The 15,821-nt window shown below is 44.4% G+C and overlaps 1 protein-coding gene across 3 annotated transcripts in view; it reads right to left on the reverse strand.

Annotated features, from left to right (window-relative positions):
* The window catches only part of SSBP4 (single stranded DNA binding protein 4), an 837,412-nt gene that overhangs the window by 280,807 nt on the left and 540,784 nt on the right, over positions 1 to 15,821 (reverse strand). The window contains exon 1 of one of the 3 annotated variants that reach the window (XM_063914743.1): positions 6,773 to 6,838. The exons of the other annotated variants lie outside the window; for them this stretch is intronic. The gene's annotated coding sequence lies outside the window, so the exon portion shown is untranslated. Of the gene's footprint in view, positions 1 to 6,772; positions 6,839 to 15,821 lie in introns of those variants that run through there. 3 annotated transcript variants of the gene reach the window in all.

Genomic DNA, 15,821 nt, shown 5'->3' on the forward strand with positions numbered 1-15,821 from the left:
GTGACACTGCAGTGCCACTCCTAGATGGGCCAGGTGTTTGTGTCGGCCACTAGGGTCGCTTATCTTACTCACACAGCTACCTCATTGCGCCTCTTTTTTTCTTTGCGTCATGTGCTGTTTGGGGAGTGTTTTTTGGAAGGGCCATCCTGCGTGACACTGCAGTGCCACTCCTAGATGGGCCAGGTGTTTGTGTCGGCCACTAGGGTCGCTTATCTTACTCACACAGCTACCTCATTGCGCCTCTTTTTTTCTTTGCGTCATGTGCTGTTTGGGGAGTGTTTTTTGGAAGGGCCATCCTGCGTGACACTGCAGTGCCACTCCTAGATGGGCCAGGTGTTTGTGTCGGCCACTAGGGTCGCTTATCTTACTCACACAGCTACCTCATTGCGCCTCTTTTTTTCTTTGCGTCATGTGCTGTTTGGGGAGTGTTTTTTGGAAGGGCCATCCTGCGTGACACTGCAGTGCCACTCCTAGATGGGCCAGGTGTTTGTGTCGGCCACTAGGGTCGCTTATCTTACTCACACAGCTACCTCATTGCGCCTCTTTTTTTCTTTGCGTCATGTGCTGTTTGGGGAGTGTTTTTTGGAAGGGCCATCCTGCGTGACACTGCAGTGCCACTCCTAGATGGGCCAGGTGTTTGTGTCGGCCACTAGGGTCGCTTATCTTACTCACACAGCTACCTCATTGCGCCTCTTTTTTTCTTTGCGTCATGTGCTGTTTGGGGAGTGTTTTTTGGAAGGGCCATCCTGCGTGACACTGCAGTGCCACTCCTAGATGGGCCAGGTGTTTGTGTCGGCCACTAGGGTCGCTTATCTTACTCACACAGCTACCTCATTGCGCCTCTTTTTTTCTTTGCGTCATGTGCTGTTTGGGGAGTGTTTTTTGGAAGGGCCATCCTGCGTGACACTGCAGTGCCACTCCTAGATGGGCCAGGTGTTTGTGTCGGCCACTAGGGTCGCTTATCTTACTCACACAGCTACCTCATTGCGCCTCTTTTTTTCTTTGCGTCATGTGCTGTTTGGGGAGTGTTTTTTGGAAGGGCCATCCTGCGTGACACTGCAGTGCCACTCCTAGATGGGCCAGGTGTTTGTGTCGGCCACTAGGGTCGCTTATCTTACTCACACAGCTACCTCATTGCGCCTCTTTTTTTCTTTGCGTCATGTGCTGTTTGGGGAGTGTTTTTTGGAAGGGCCATCCTGCGTGACACTGCAGTGCCACTCCTAGATGGGCCAGGTGTTTGTGTCGGCCACTAGGGTCGCTTATCTTACTCACACAGCTACCTCATTGCGCCTCTTTTTTTCTTTGCGTCATGTGCTGTTTGGGGAGTGTTTTTTGGAAGGGCCATCCTGCGTGACACTGCAGTGCCACTCCTAGATGGGCCCGGTGTTTGTGTCGGCCACTAGGGTCGCTTAGCTTAGTCATCCAGCGACCTCGGTGCAAATTTTAGGACTAAAAATAATATTGTGAGGTGTGAGGTATTCAGAATAGACTGAAAATGAGTGGAAATTATGGTTTTTGAGGTTAATAATACTTTGGGATCAAAATGACCCCCAAATTCTATGATTTAAGCTGTTTTTTAGTGTTTTTTTGAAAAAAACACCCGAATCCAAAACACACCCGAATCCGACAAAAAAAATTCGGTGAGGTTTTGCCAAAACGCGGTCGAACCCAAAACACGGCCGCGGAACCGAACCCAAAACCAAAACACAAAACCCGAAAAATTTCAAGAGCACATCTCTAGTTATTATTCCACAGTGACCAGGACCAGCCGCCAATGAGAAGATGGGGGTATAAATTTGTGCAATTTTATACAATGCTTGATGGTGGGATTGGCTGCAACTCAAGAGGTATGAGCTAAAATAGGAAACAAGTTAGTCAGGGATGGCTCCGTATGTGAGGTTAAGGAATAATCCATTGATGAAAGTATATCTGCAGTGAGATGCTGCCGTTCTGTCCTCCTCTAAGAAATGACCATGTGATGATCACTATGGACATAATATGTACTGAGAATCACTAAGCAAATCACGCATGTTACAAAACCCAAGATGTTTGATAAAAGCAGATAAATAGTACACATATAGGATACCTATATAAGTAGGTGACTAAGAACATATGAATTGTTCTCTTGGAAGTCTCTAACGAAGCAGAGTTGCATTTTTTTCTATAATTGCCCATATTTTCATCAATCTAGAGAGTTATTCAACTCCCTATATTAGCACAAACAAACAGATTAATAAGTATTGTGTACATTCTGAACATTCTGTTCCAATTGGACACCCAGATTCTGTGTTTTCTTTCCCTGAGACATGGAGCAGACTGCCGTTCAGCCTGGCTAAAGAGCTCTCTGCTTTTGCAGCTCCCCTGGCTGCCATATTCTGGGCTGTTAGTCTTATTTTGTATTCAAAACGGCACTGGCATAAGCACATTGTTATGCTATTGCTGGATGGATGCCTCCTTTCCAGGTCCCATATTACACTGAGTACCTTCAAGCTTTGAAAAAGTGATGCCTGACTGACTTATCATTGTTTACTACAAAATTATATCAGCATCCTATCCGACTGTTAGCTTTGTGCAGATATATATATATATATATATATATATATATATTTGGACTGCAGGTAATGCAAACAGTGTTAGATCTAGCTAAAGTAAAGCATTGGCTGGCTTTTAGGTGGACCCTAAATGTTACTGATCTCTATGTTCATAATATTTTATGTATCCAAGATCACGTGAATTTCTGTTATCTATTTATGTGTTCTACATATGGGCTGTACATCAGCATTGCCTTAAAACAGCATTATCAAAGTGTATAGTTAATTCAGAATGTTAATCAGCTCATTTGCTTGGCATCCCTTCTACAGTAGCTGTAAATCCGCAGTATCTAGCGCCTATCATTGATCGATTGGAGTGTCCTGGCTGGATTGCTCCAGCTGAGATCACTTAACAGTCCACACAGAAATCCTTTTGCAAGACAACAGCGAGTCTGTGGACACAGCCAAAACCAACAGCCTCCAGGGCCAGCAGCCCAGCACCCCCTGTGTATCTCCCCTCCTTCTAAACATCCCCCTCTCAAAATCCTTCTGCAGCATTATTCAATGTGCTTAACTCTTGCACCATTGCTTTTGCTTCCAGCCTTCTCTTAAAGCCTTAGAAATACACAACCTTAGCCATACTTTCTTACCTGACCCTCTCCATGAGGGAGAAAATGCTCTGTTCCTGGACTTTCCTGGTAATGTATGATTGCCATCACCTGTGATGAGCTAGTTAATTGATAAGAAAGGCGTTTCACCACAGGTGATGGCAATCATACATTACCAGGAAAGTCCAGGAACAGAGCATTTTCTCCCTCATGGAGAGGGTCAGGTAGGCAAGTATGACCTTAGCTCATGAAAATGTGAACATATAACTGTCCTACTAACTTGTGCTGGATACAAACTGGAACACATGCTTCAGTTTCATTATGTAATATTTCAGGGGAAAAAAACACTTCTCCATTAGTCTATTCTTAAAATCATTTAAGGTCATATTCAATCAACTGTGGGGAGTACTTTTTCCCCACACGGTAATCACTGGGCTAATGCGCGCACCAACACATTGATTCCGCATAAAAACCCATACTCTTCGCGTTAATATGCAGAATATGGGTTCCAGCAGCTCATTGAATCAGGCAGCGCCGACAATTATCTGCGGATTAAACCCCATGGCTCATTGAATATGCCCCTTGGTGTTTGTTTTCATTTTATTATATCAACAAATCCCTTATCAGGTGTACATTTAGGCCCCCATTTATCAAGCCTTGGAGAGTGATAAATAGCACAGTGATAAAGCACCAACCAATCAGCTCAGTAATTCCATGTCACAGGCTGTGTTTGAAAAATGACAGTAGCTGATTGGTTGGCACTTTATCGCTGTGCTATTTATCACTCTTCAAAGCTTGATAAATATGGGCCTTAGTAAGTGAATCGTGTGACAATCATCTTAGCCATTACATAATACACTATAACAACCTGTACATTAGTGGTATGAACTGTATTTTTACCATAAGTTTCTAACATTGGCAAATTACAAACCACACATTTAAACTATGGCAGTAAGTAGATTACTATTTGTTTAAATTAAATTAATTATATACTGATTTGAATCTGCTGCCTAACAGCAAAGTATAATTCACAGTTGTTGTGGTTATCAAATACGTTCAAATACTTTCCCTGGAAGCAACGAAGAAAGATCCAATATGCCCAATTCCATAATGTTCTCATGGTGTATAAAAGTTTTCATAGAGTTAAAAAACTAAATGCAATTTCCTACTCTTGCATTTAATTTGTTAGCAGAGCCTTGGTCTGTAAAAAACTGTTTGATGCTGCTCTCCCCTGACCTTCTTCTCACAGGATATCCTCTGGACTTCCTGTCTGCTTTGGGTTTCAGTTACAGGGATGACCCATTGGGTCTGCCAAGTGAGCCATAACACAGTCAAATGGAGTGTTTAAGGGGCCAAAGCCCTTTATCCACAGCAATTCCACTTAGACTCTTTGCTTTCAAGTCTCAGGTACATCTGGCACTGACTAGGCAACTGCAGCAAAAGGAAAATTTGTAGCAATTACAAAAAAACCCCCAAATAAACAATGTACAACAAGTGCACTTTAGGAGAAGATTGCATTTTGAGTCCTTCATTGGTCACAGGTAGGCTCTATGGGACGTTTCCAGTATGAAAAGACGCAGCAAGCTGTGGTTTTGGGTTTAGTTTTACTAGAAGGAAATGTAGAATGATTTAAATGAACATGATACAGATTGAGTATCCCATATCCAAATATTCAGAAATACCGAGTTTTTTAAGTGAGACTGAGATAGTGAAACCTTTGTTTTCTGATGGCTCAATGTACACAAACTTTGTTTAATACACAAATGTATTAAAAATATTGTATTAAATGACCTTCAGGCTGTGTGTATAAGGTGTATATGAAACATAAATGAATTGTGTGTATGTACACAAACTTTGTTTAATGTACAATACGCAAACTTTGTTTAATGCACAAAGTTATTACAAATATTGAATAAAATGACCATCAGGCCATATGTATAAGGTGTATATGAAACATAAATACATTCTGTGCTTAGACTTGTGTCCCATCGCCATGATATCTCATAATGGTATACAATTATTCCAAAATATGGAAAAATCCGATATCCAAAATACTTCTGGTCCCAAGCATTTTGGATATGGAATACTCAACCTGTATTATCAACATTGGCATTTAAACAAATAAGGCTGGATAATGTTTATTTGCAGGTGTTGAAAAACACAGTACATACTGTAGATACAAAACAATGCACAAAAGGTTTTGTTTCCTAAGTCATGTTACATATACAGAGGATCAGCTAATATGTATAAGACAGCAAATGGCTCTTACAGAACATCTCCCACTTATTCCCTTGTTTATGCCGCCCAGATATCATGAAGTTAGGACCGTATTCTGGGCCTAACTCAGACCTGATCGCTCCTCTGCGAATTTGCAGAGGTTTGCGATAAGATAGTGGAATCCCAGACAGACTGAATACCCGCCCTGTGCAAGTCTGCATACGCCGTGCGAAAATCTCTGAATGCCGGTCAGTTGCAAATCCGTTCGCAACTCCTCACTCACCATGACATAATGTTTCCAGTCTGTGCGTAGCCCAGGACAGGTTGATCAGGGCCAGAGCTGACATCACACACCCTCCCTGAAAACGCATAGGCACACCTGCATTTTTCCGGACTCTCCCACACAAAAAAATGGCCAGTTACCACCCCCAAATGCCTGCTTCCTATCAATCAACCTAGCGATTTTTGGGGAATTTGGCCTTGTTGCTTGCACACTACAATCCATATGAGATCATCTCTGCACCGCCTCTCCCTATGCTGTGAACGGGTACCCGGTCACATCGACCCACGAAACCTGTTCACACTGCACTTGACCTGGTAATAGCCCGGGAATAACCATTCTTTATTCCCAGGTTAAATTACCATGTCCGGTGACGTGGAAATTCGGAAAATTTCACACCGCACAGCGACCTGGCAATATACCGAGTCGATACTGGGTTATTTGTGTGGTGTGAAAGAGGTATAAGTGTCATGACTGCAGCAAAATATTCTGGTAACTGCTCTAAAACACTGCTGACAAAAACCAAGAAGTACAATGCAATAATGTATTTAACAATTATAACAAGGATCACATACAATGGGATAAAAATCTAACAGCAGGTTTATTTTCTCTCCCGCAGTTAGATCACTCACAAGGTTGGATAGCAGTTTGCAGAAGGTTACAAGTCTCAGCATAATAGTCCACGTTTGACAATCACAATAGTACATTCTCCAGTGGTTCCTAACGTAACCCCAAACCCCAGCCTTTCACCTGGCTATCTAGTCAAGCATCAGGAGCATTGTACCTGTGTACAGACCACATTCTTAAAGGCAGCTAACAGGTGCTACTAATCAACTTGGCTGCAGTTTTATTCCTGACCGTAAAGAAAACCTTGACTGGATCCATGTTCAACTGCTGTTACACGTTTAGACATGACTGCCACACACTCATTAGCAGATATAGGGCTCCATTTATCAAAGTAAAAAGGGTTTGGGGCTTTTCCTTGCTACAGCCCAAACATCAATGGGTTTACAGCTGACAAGAGAATACCTTCAATGTCATTAAACAAGCACCAGGCAATGTAATGCCACAAGCAGTAACGTTCCACCAACAAAGGCTCACCTTTACATAAAGTTACAATTTTACCATGCACTTACAGCAGTACCACCACACCTCCCAACATGACCCTCTCCAGGAGGGACACAATGCTCTGCTGCTGAACTTCCCTCTTAATGTATGATTGCCATCACATGTGTTGAAACACCTTTCTTATCCATTAACCTGTTCAACACAGGTGCTGGCAATCATAAATTAAGAGAAAAAGTCCAGAAGCAGAGCATTTTGTCCCTTCTGCTCATAGTATTTAAAAAAAATATACATCACCAATAGTTAAAACAATTTCTATAAATTACTTTGGGCCGTATTCAAGGTTGTTAACAAACCAAAAAAGCACACTAATGGGCAAAACCAGGTTGTGGTTCAGGTGGGGCAGATGTAACGTGCAGAGAGAGTTTTGCTTTATTGGTTTGCTAACAACTCTGAAGGATTGCTGAGATCATGCACACTGACTGCTAATACATATAATGATCTTATATACCCTTTCACACAAAAACTGAAATTACCGGGTGAATTTGCTTGTCTGTGTGAAATGGGGGGTCAGGCAGGGACCAGCAAAACTACCCTGGACTTTCAGACTTTTCTGTCTTAAAGTGGTATTATTAAATGTGTATCATAGGACTTATGTGTTCTCCCACAGATGGTATAGAATGGGTTTATCTGATTCTCTTAGTTGCCCTAGATGTGCCAGGGAGGAAGCTGACCTTCATCACTGTCTTTGGGAGTGTCCAGTACTCTAGGGCAGGTAAGGCAGGAGGCTGAGACGAACCTGAGCAAATTTGTGCCTTTTACTCTTGGGCATTTTTCGGAGGGGGCAGAAGCTTACTCTGGGCATAGGAATAAGGGTTGGATACACCCAACCCCTATTCATTTGCTATAGGAAGAAACTCCCCCCCCCCCCCAAATGAACTGCGTGCAGACAATGTTTGATAAGGAGAAGAGGGCCTCTTCTTTTTTTCGGTACATCTGAAAGTTTTATTGCAACTTTGCCAACCTCAACACAAACCCAGATCTATCATACCATGTCTCTGACCCAGTGGTACGAAACTCGAATTCTTCTGGGGGATCCTCCCACTAAGTTGCCTTTTCTTTTACTTTTGTTTTTAATTGTGTCTCTCATTAACGTTTCTGTCAAAGCATTATGGCCATCATTCCGAGTTGTTCGCTCGTTAGTGGTTTTCGCAACGGAGCGATTTGTCGCAAACTGCGCATGCGCAATGTTCGCAGTGTGTCTGCGCCAAGTAAATTTGCCAAAAAGTTAGGTATTTTACTCACGGCTTAACGAAGAAATTTCTTCGTTCTGGTGATCGGAGTGTGATTGACAGGAAGTGGGTGTTTCTGGGCGGAAACTAACCGTTTTATGGGTGTGTGCGGAAAAACACTGCCGTTTCTGGGAAAAACGCGGGAGTGGCTGGAGAAACGGGGGGAGTGTCTGGGCGAACGCTGGGTGTGTTTGTGACGTCAAACCAGGAACGAAACTGACTGAACTGATCGCAGTGGCAGAGGAAGTCCCGAGCTACTCAGAAACTGCAAAGAAATTACTATTCGCAATTATGCAAATCTTTCGTTCGCAATTCTGCAAAGCTAAGATTCACTCCCAGTAGGCGGCGGCTTAGCGTGTGCAAAGTTGCTAAAAGCAGCTAGCGAGCGAGCAACTCGGAATGAGGGCCAATGTACGTATCTGCATTTTACAAGTCTTGGGCTATATGAATGCTTATATATGTCCATGGAAGTGTGCTGGGGTGTGTTTATTGTACGTACATTACTTATCATTGCCTGTAAAGTTTTTTTATGCTTGACTCATATGCTTATACCTTGGAAATGTTTCTACAGTGTTTTTGCTTCAATAAAACAAAAAAACACTGTTTAAAAAATATATCTTATTTTCATTTGTTTTCTTTCATTTACTGTATGTAGTGGAACAGGAAGCCGGAACCAAGCTCTGGACCTTTGCACATGCACAGTAACGCAGACAGACATAACTAACCCTTACTACCCTGGATATTCAGCTGCCATTGCTACAAAATAATTGTATTCTGGGGAATAAGTATTTTTTATCATCATTGTCATGCTTACCTACTCTCCCGGAAGTTGCGGGAGACTCACGATTTTTTCAGGTACATCTCCTGCATCCTGCCCCTTTCCTATTGAAGCGGGCAGAATGGGGAGATAATTGCTGGAATCATGGGTTCGCGCAGAGGGGGTGTTGCTAACATTTGGCTCCGTCCCTTCACCACAGATCCACGATTCACTGCAGTTTGCAGCGGTGAGGGTGACGCTTAATGATATTGCAGCTCCGCCCCCTGAAGTGCCCAGATTCTTCTCCTCTCCGGGCGTCTAGGTAAGTATGATCATTGTATACATTACACTTTTTGTCACTATAACTATTATGATTATAAATAGAGGCCAGAACTTTTAGATTTTAGGAATGTTAGTATTTCAATATAACATGTACAGTCTGTTGCAAGGGGTGGGCAGCCTACAGTAAATTTCATTTGGGAAACATAGGGTTCATGCTGAGCCAAAAGATGACTACATATAGTCCAATGTTTCCTATTTAGTAGAGAGAGAATAGTTAAAGCAAACCAGATTGCTCTCTTGTGCTGTATTGTGGAATGTTATTTCTATCATAGACATACAGTATTTAAAAACATTTATAAATAAAAATAAAAAAATGAATACAAAAAATATATTTTTCCCAAGAACAAAACTGCCCCAAGCTGCTTAAATAGACTGAAGGAACATCACCTTCTAGAACAATTACAATGCATTCCGAGCATTGGGACTTCTGGGGGACACAAGTCAAGTTCAGGAAACAAAACTATGTCTCGTTAGTTAGTTTCAGATGTTAAAAACTTTGGAGCTGTCTCTTTTTAATTACAGACATTTCCGCAGTTGGAAGTCAGGCCTTAGAAAGGGGAAATAAAAAGGCAGTGTTGTGGATTATAGATGGCATGTGGGCTTCAGTCTTAACCCTCTGTGGCTGCATGAAGAGAGACCCTTACTATTTAATATATGGTCTTACTTTTTAAATGTGAATTTGTGCTAAGAATTATTTCATATGTGCATGTACAGTACTTTTTTAACCTAGTAAATTATGAATGAATAGACTTACAAGTGATACTTTATATAGAATACTTAATGCATGGCTGCTTTTATAGACCTGCTTTTACAGAATTTTTATGTGGATTTGCATTAGAATCCTGTTATCACCACATATCGAGCCCTTCTACATATTTTTGCAGCTATAACATAATTTGAAAAACATGCTCAACATCAAATTATTTTTGCCAGCTAAGTGCACAATGCTACTGTATGTTTACCTCACAGGCAGAGGTCTTGTGGTTTCTTACTGATCTGCATGGTCACTAACTTCTAGGCTGCACACACAGTACAGCACCCCAAGAAAAAGCTGTGGGTGAGCCCACAAGCTGCTTGCCCACTCCACAGATCACAGTATGCAGTCCTTGTCCTTTCAGTTTACTGGGGTGTTCCTTATGCCTTCCAGTTACACTTCAGTGGAAAAAATGCACTTCTACGATTTAAACAATAGTGGCACATGTAATTAGGCGCTACCAATGTCCACTCAATCTATGACTGATTGAAGCCATAAATAAACTAAATCAAACAGTACTTTATGATTTTATTTAATTAAAGTGGTAGGCGTAGGCTTGACTATTAATGTCGTGAACCGTTTTGCCTTTCACTGCACCATAAGCTGCACTGGTTTGTGAAGACAGTTCCCAGTGGCTGAGAAGGGAAGCGGTTACAATACCGCTAGTCGGGATCCCGGAGGTCACAATGCCAACGCCAAGGACTTTCCAGCGCTCGCCCCGCTGACTGCATACCGGTGGCAGGGATCCTGCTGACGGTATACTGACGGCCAGGATCGTGGCCTCTGGTATTTCATACTGAACCAGCTGAGAATAGGCATAACCAGTAACCTTCATAAATGGGACACTTATCTTTACTGGTCTAATTGCTGCACTATAGTTACATAATGACTATGAGGCTGAAAAAGAAATTCAGCTGTCAAGTTCAATGGTTTCTGCCAAGGGCACTTTAGTAAATAACTGGCTACTAAAAACAATGAGAGGTCCACTCAGCCAGATTTGGTTTTTAAAGAAATTTTGAACATTATAAGCAATTCCTCAAACATATGCTGCCACTCCTCCATACACAGCTAACAAAGCAGTATGGAAATGACATCTTTAGAAACCATTTTTCTTTTTGGATAGGTCCATTGCATAGTATTTCATAGAGAAAAAAATAGGATTTTAATACCTACCGGTAAATCCTTTTCTCCTAGTCTGTAGAGGATGCTGGGGACTCCAAAAGGACCATGGGGTATAGACGGGATCCGCAGGAGACATGGGCACACTATAAGACTTTGAATGGGTGTGAACTGCCTCCTCCCTCTATGCCCCTCCTCCAGACCTCAGTTATAGGAACTGTGCCCAAGGAGACGGACATTTCGAGGAAAAGGATTTTTGTTAACCAAGGGTGAGAAACACACCAGCTCACACCACAACACACCGTGCAACATGGTTTACAAGCAATACCAGTTAAAAGTATGAACTAAAAACAGGAACAAGCTGAATATAACCAATACACAACCTTCGTGTAACAGAAAACAATGACCATCAATACAACAGCAAGTAACAGTCTGCACTGGGACGGGCACCCAGCATCCTCTACGGACTAGGAGAAAAGGATTTACCGGTAGGTATCAAATTCCTATTTTCTCTTACGTCCTAGAGGATGCTGGGGACTCCAAAAGGACCATGGGGTCTATACCAAAGCTCCAGACCAGGCGGGAGAGTGCGAACGACTCTGCAGCACCGATTGAGCAAACATGAGGTCCTCATCAGGCAGGGTATCAAACTTGTAGAACTTAGCCAAAGTGTAGGAACCCGACCATGTAGCTGCTCGGCAAAGTTGAAGCGCCGAGACCCCTCGGGCAGCCGCCCAAGATGAGCCCACCTTCCTGGTAGAATGGGCTTTCACTGACTTCGGCAACGGCAATCCAGCAGTACAATGGGCATGCTGAATCGTATTACAGATCCAGCGTGCAATAGTCTGCTTGGAAGCAGGAGCTCCAATTTTGTTGGGAGCATATAGGACAAACAAAAAGCCTCTGATTTCCTAATCTGAGCCGTTCTGGCGACATAAATTTTCAAAGCTCTTACGACATCGAGAGATTTTGGCATCGCCACGGTATCCGTAGCCACAGGCACCACAATTAATGTGAAACGAAGAAACCACCTTCGGCAGAAATTGTTGACGAGTTCTCCATTCCGCTCTATCCACATGGAAAATCAAATAGGGGCTCTTGTAAGACAAAGCCGCCAATTCCGACACCCGTCTTGCGGATGCCAAGGCCAAAAGCATGACCACTTTCCAAGTGAGAAATTTCAACTCAACCTTTCGCAAAGGTTCAAACCAGTGAGACATAAGAAATTGTAACACCACGTCAAGATCCCACGGTGCCACGAGTGGAGTATGGATGTGCAGCACTCCCTTCACGAAAGTCTGAACCTCTGGAAGGGCAGCCAATTCTTTTTGAAAGAAAATAGATAAAGCCGAAATCTGCACTTTAATGGAACCTAATTTCAGGCCTGCATCCACGAATGTCTGCAAAAAATTGAGGAAACGACCCAGCTGAAACTCCTCCGTAGGAGCTTTCTTGGCTTCACACCAAGACACATACTTTCTCCAAATACGGTGATAATGCTTCGCCGTGACCTCCTTTTTAGCCTTGAGGAGAGTGGGGATGACTTCCCCGGGAATACCCTTTCGAGCTAGGATTTGGCGTTCAACCTCCACGCCGTTAAACTCAGCCGCGGTAAGTCCTGGAAGACGCATGGCCCCTGCAGTAACAGATCCTCTCTGAGAGGAAGAGGCCAGGGATCTTCTATGAGCAATTCCTGAAGATCCGGCTACCAGGCCCTCCGTGGCCAATCTGGAACAACGAGTACCAGCCGAACCCTTGTTCTTCTGATGATCCTCAACACTTTTGAAATGAGTGAAGTGGAGGGAACACATATACCGACTGAAACACCCACGGAGTTACCAGGGCGTCCACTGCACTGGCTTGAGGGTCCCTTGACCTGGAACAATATCTCGGAAGCTTCTTGTTGAGGCGAGACACCATCATGTCTATTTGAGGAATTCCCCAAAGACTTGTCACTTCTGCAAAAACCTCTTGATGAAGACCCCACTCTCCTGGATGGAGATCGTGTCTGCTGAGGAAGTCTGCTTCCCAGTTGTCCACGCCCGGAAGGAAGACCGCTGACAGAGCGCTCACGTGCTTTTCCGCCCAGCAGAGAACTTTTGTGGCCTCTGCCATCGCCGCTCTGCTCTTTGTTCCGCCCTGACGGTTTATGTACGCCACCGCTGTTACGTTGTCCGACTGAATCAGGACAGGTAGACCTCGAAGCAAGTGTTCCGCTTGCAGAAGGCTGTTGTAAATGGCTCTTAATTCCAGAACGTTTATGTGCAGACAAACTTCCTGGCTTGACCACTTTCCCTGGAAATTTCTTCCTTGTGTGACTGCTCCCCAGCCTCGGAGACTTGCATCCGTGGTCAGCAGGACCTAATCCTGGATCCCGAACCTGCGTCCCTCTAGGAGGTGAGAACTTTGAAGCCACCACAGGAGAGATATTCTGGTCCTGGAAGATAGACTTATTTTCTGGTGCATATGCAGGTGAGACCCGGACCACTTGTCCAACAGGTCCCACTGAAACACCCGGGCATGAAACCTGCCAAACAGAATGGCTTTGTAAGCTGCAACCATCTTGCCCAGCACCCGAGTGCATTGATGAATCGATACTCTTGCAGGTTTCAGAATCTCCTTGACCATGGTCTGGATTTCCAGGGCTTTTTCCACTGGTAGAAATACTTTCTGCAGTTCCGTGTCCAGAATCATGCCCAGGAAAGATAGCCGAGTTGTCGGAATCAACTGTGATTTTGGCAAATTTAGAATCCAACCATGTTGTTGCAGAATCGTCAGGGAGAGTGCCACGTTTCTTGGCAATAGCTCCTTTAAACTCGCCTTTATCAGGAGATCGTCCAAGTACGGGATAATTGTGACACCCTGCTTGCGTAGGAGTACCATCATTTCCGCCACTACTTTGGTGAAGACCCTCAGGGCCGTGGAAAGACCAAACGGCAACGTCTGAAACTGGTAATGACAATCCTGCACCGCAAACCTCAGGAAAGCTTGATGTGGAGGATATACTGTGACATGTAAGTAGGCATCTTTTATGTCGTCTGACGCCATAAAATCCCCCCCCTTCCAAACTGGAGATCACTGCTCGAAGAGATTCCATCTTGAACTTGAAAGTTTTCAAATACAGATTGAGGGATTTTAGGTTCAGGATCGGTCTGACTGAGCCGTCCGGCTTTGGTACGACAAAGAGGCTCGAATAAAAACCTTCTCCCCGTTGAGACGGGGGTGCCGTGACAATAACACGCTGTTGACACAGCTTTTGTATCGCCGCACTCACTACTTCCCTTTCTGGTATAGAAACTGGCAAGGCCGATTTGAAAAATCGGTGTGGGGGGGGGGGGGGGGGGGGCGCACCTCCTGAAACTCCAGTTTGTACCCTTGGGACACTATGTCTAACACCCAAGGATCCGGGCCCGAGTGAAACCAGACCTGACTGAAGAGTCGGAGACGCGCCCCCACCGGTACGGACTCCCGTAGGGGAGCCCCAGCGTCATGCGGTGGACTTGGCAGAAGCCGGGAGGACTTCTGGTCCTGGGAGCCTGGCACAGCAGGCAACCTTTTTCCCCTTCCTCTACCTTTAGAGGCAAGGAAGGACGAACCTCTTCATTTTTTGTATTTATTTGGCCGAAAGGACTGCATCTGATAATGGGGTGCCTTTTTCTGTTGTGCAGGAACATAAGGAAGAAAGGATGACTTACCCGCTGTAGCCGTAGACACCAGGTCAGCGAGGCCGTCACCAAACAAGACACTACCTTTATATGGGAGAGATTCCATAGCTTTCTTAAAGTCGGCATCAGCATTACATTGATGAATCCACAGCACTCTCCTGGCCAAGACTGCCATGGCATTGGCCCTTGATCCCAAGAGGCCAATATCCCTCGCCGCATCCTTTAGGTAAGCCGCAGCGTCCCTGATATAACCGAGAGTCAAAAGAATGTTATCCCTATCCAGGGTATCCATGTCAGATTCCAAATTATCAGCCCACTTAGCAATAGCTCTACTCACCCATGCTGACGCCACGGCAGGTCTGAGCAGTGCACCCGTAGTGACATAAATGGCCTTTAATGTTGTTTCCTGCTTACGATCCGCAGGGTCCTTTAGGGCAGCAGTGTCAGGAGATGGAAGCGCCACCTTCTTGGACAGCCGTGATAGAGCCTTGTCCACATTGGGAGATGACTCCCACTTTTCCCTGTCGTCAGAGGGGAAAGGATATGCCATAAGAATCCTCTTGGGAATCTGCCACCTTTTATCAGGAGATTCACAAGCTTTTTCACAAAGAGCACTCAGTTCATGAGAGGGGGGAAACGTTACCTCAGGCTTCTTTCCCTTATACAAAAAAACCCTTGTATCTGGAACAGCAGGTACTTCAGAAATATGTAAAACATCTTTAATAGCCACAATCATGTACTGAATACTCTTAACCAATTTTGGATGTAAACTGGCCTCACTATAGTCGACACTGGAATCAGAGTCCGTGTCGGTATCCGTACCCGCTATTTGGGTAAATGAACGCTTTTGTGACCCTGAGGGGGCCTGTACCTGAGATAAGGCGTCCTCCATGGATTTTCTCCACGTTTGTGTCTGAGAATCGGATTTATCCAGCCTCTTAGTCAATAACACCACATTTGCATTCAATGTACTCAACATATTCACCCAATCAGCAGTCGGCAGTGCCGACAGAGCCACTCACAGATCCTTCTCTGCGCCCCCAGCAACTTCCTCCGGGGAGGAGCACTCAGCCTCAGACATGTCTACACACTGTACCGACACGCACACACACACACTGGCTATAGGGGACAGACCCACAGGGAAGTCTGTTAGAGAAACACAGAGGGAGTTTACCAGCTCACACCCCAGCG

This window comes from Pseudophryne corroboree, chromosome 1, assembly GCF_028390025.1.
Source record: "Pseudophryne corroboree isolate aPseCor3 chromosome 1, aPseCor3.hap2, whole genome shotgun sequence".
Lineage (NCBI taxonomy): Eukaryota > Metazoa > Chordata > Amphibia > Anura > Myobatrachidae > Pseudophryne > Pseudophryne corroboree.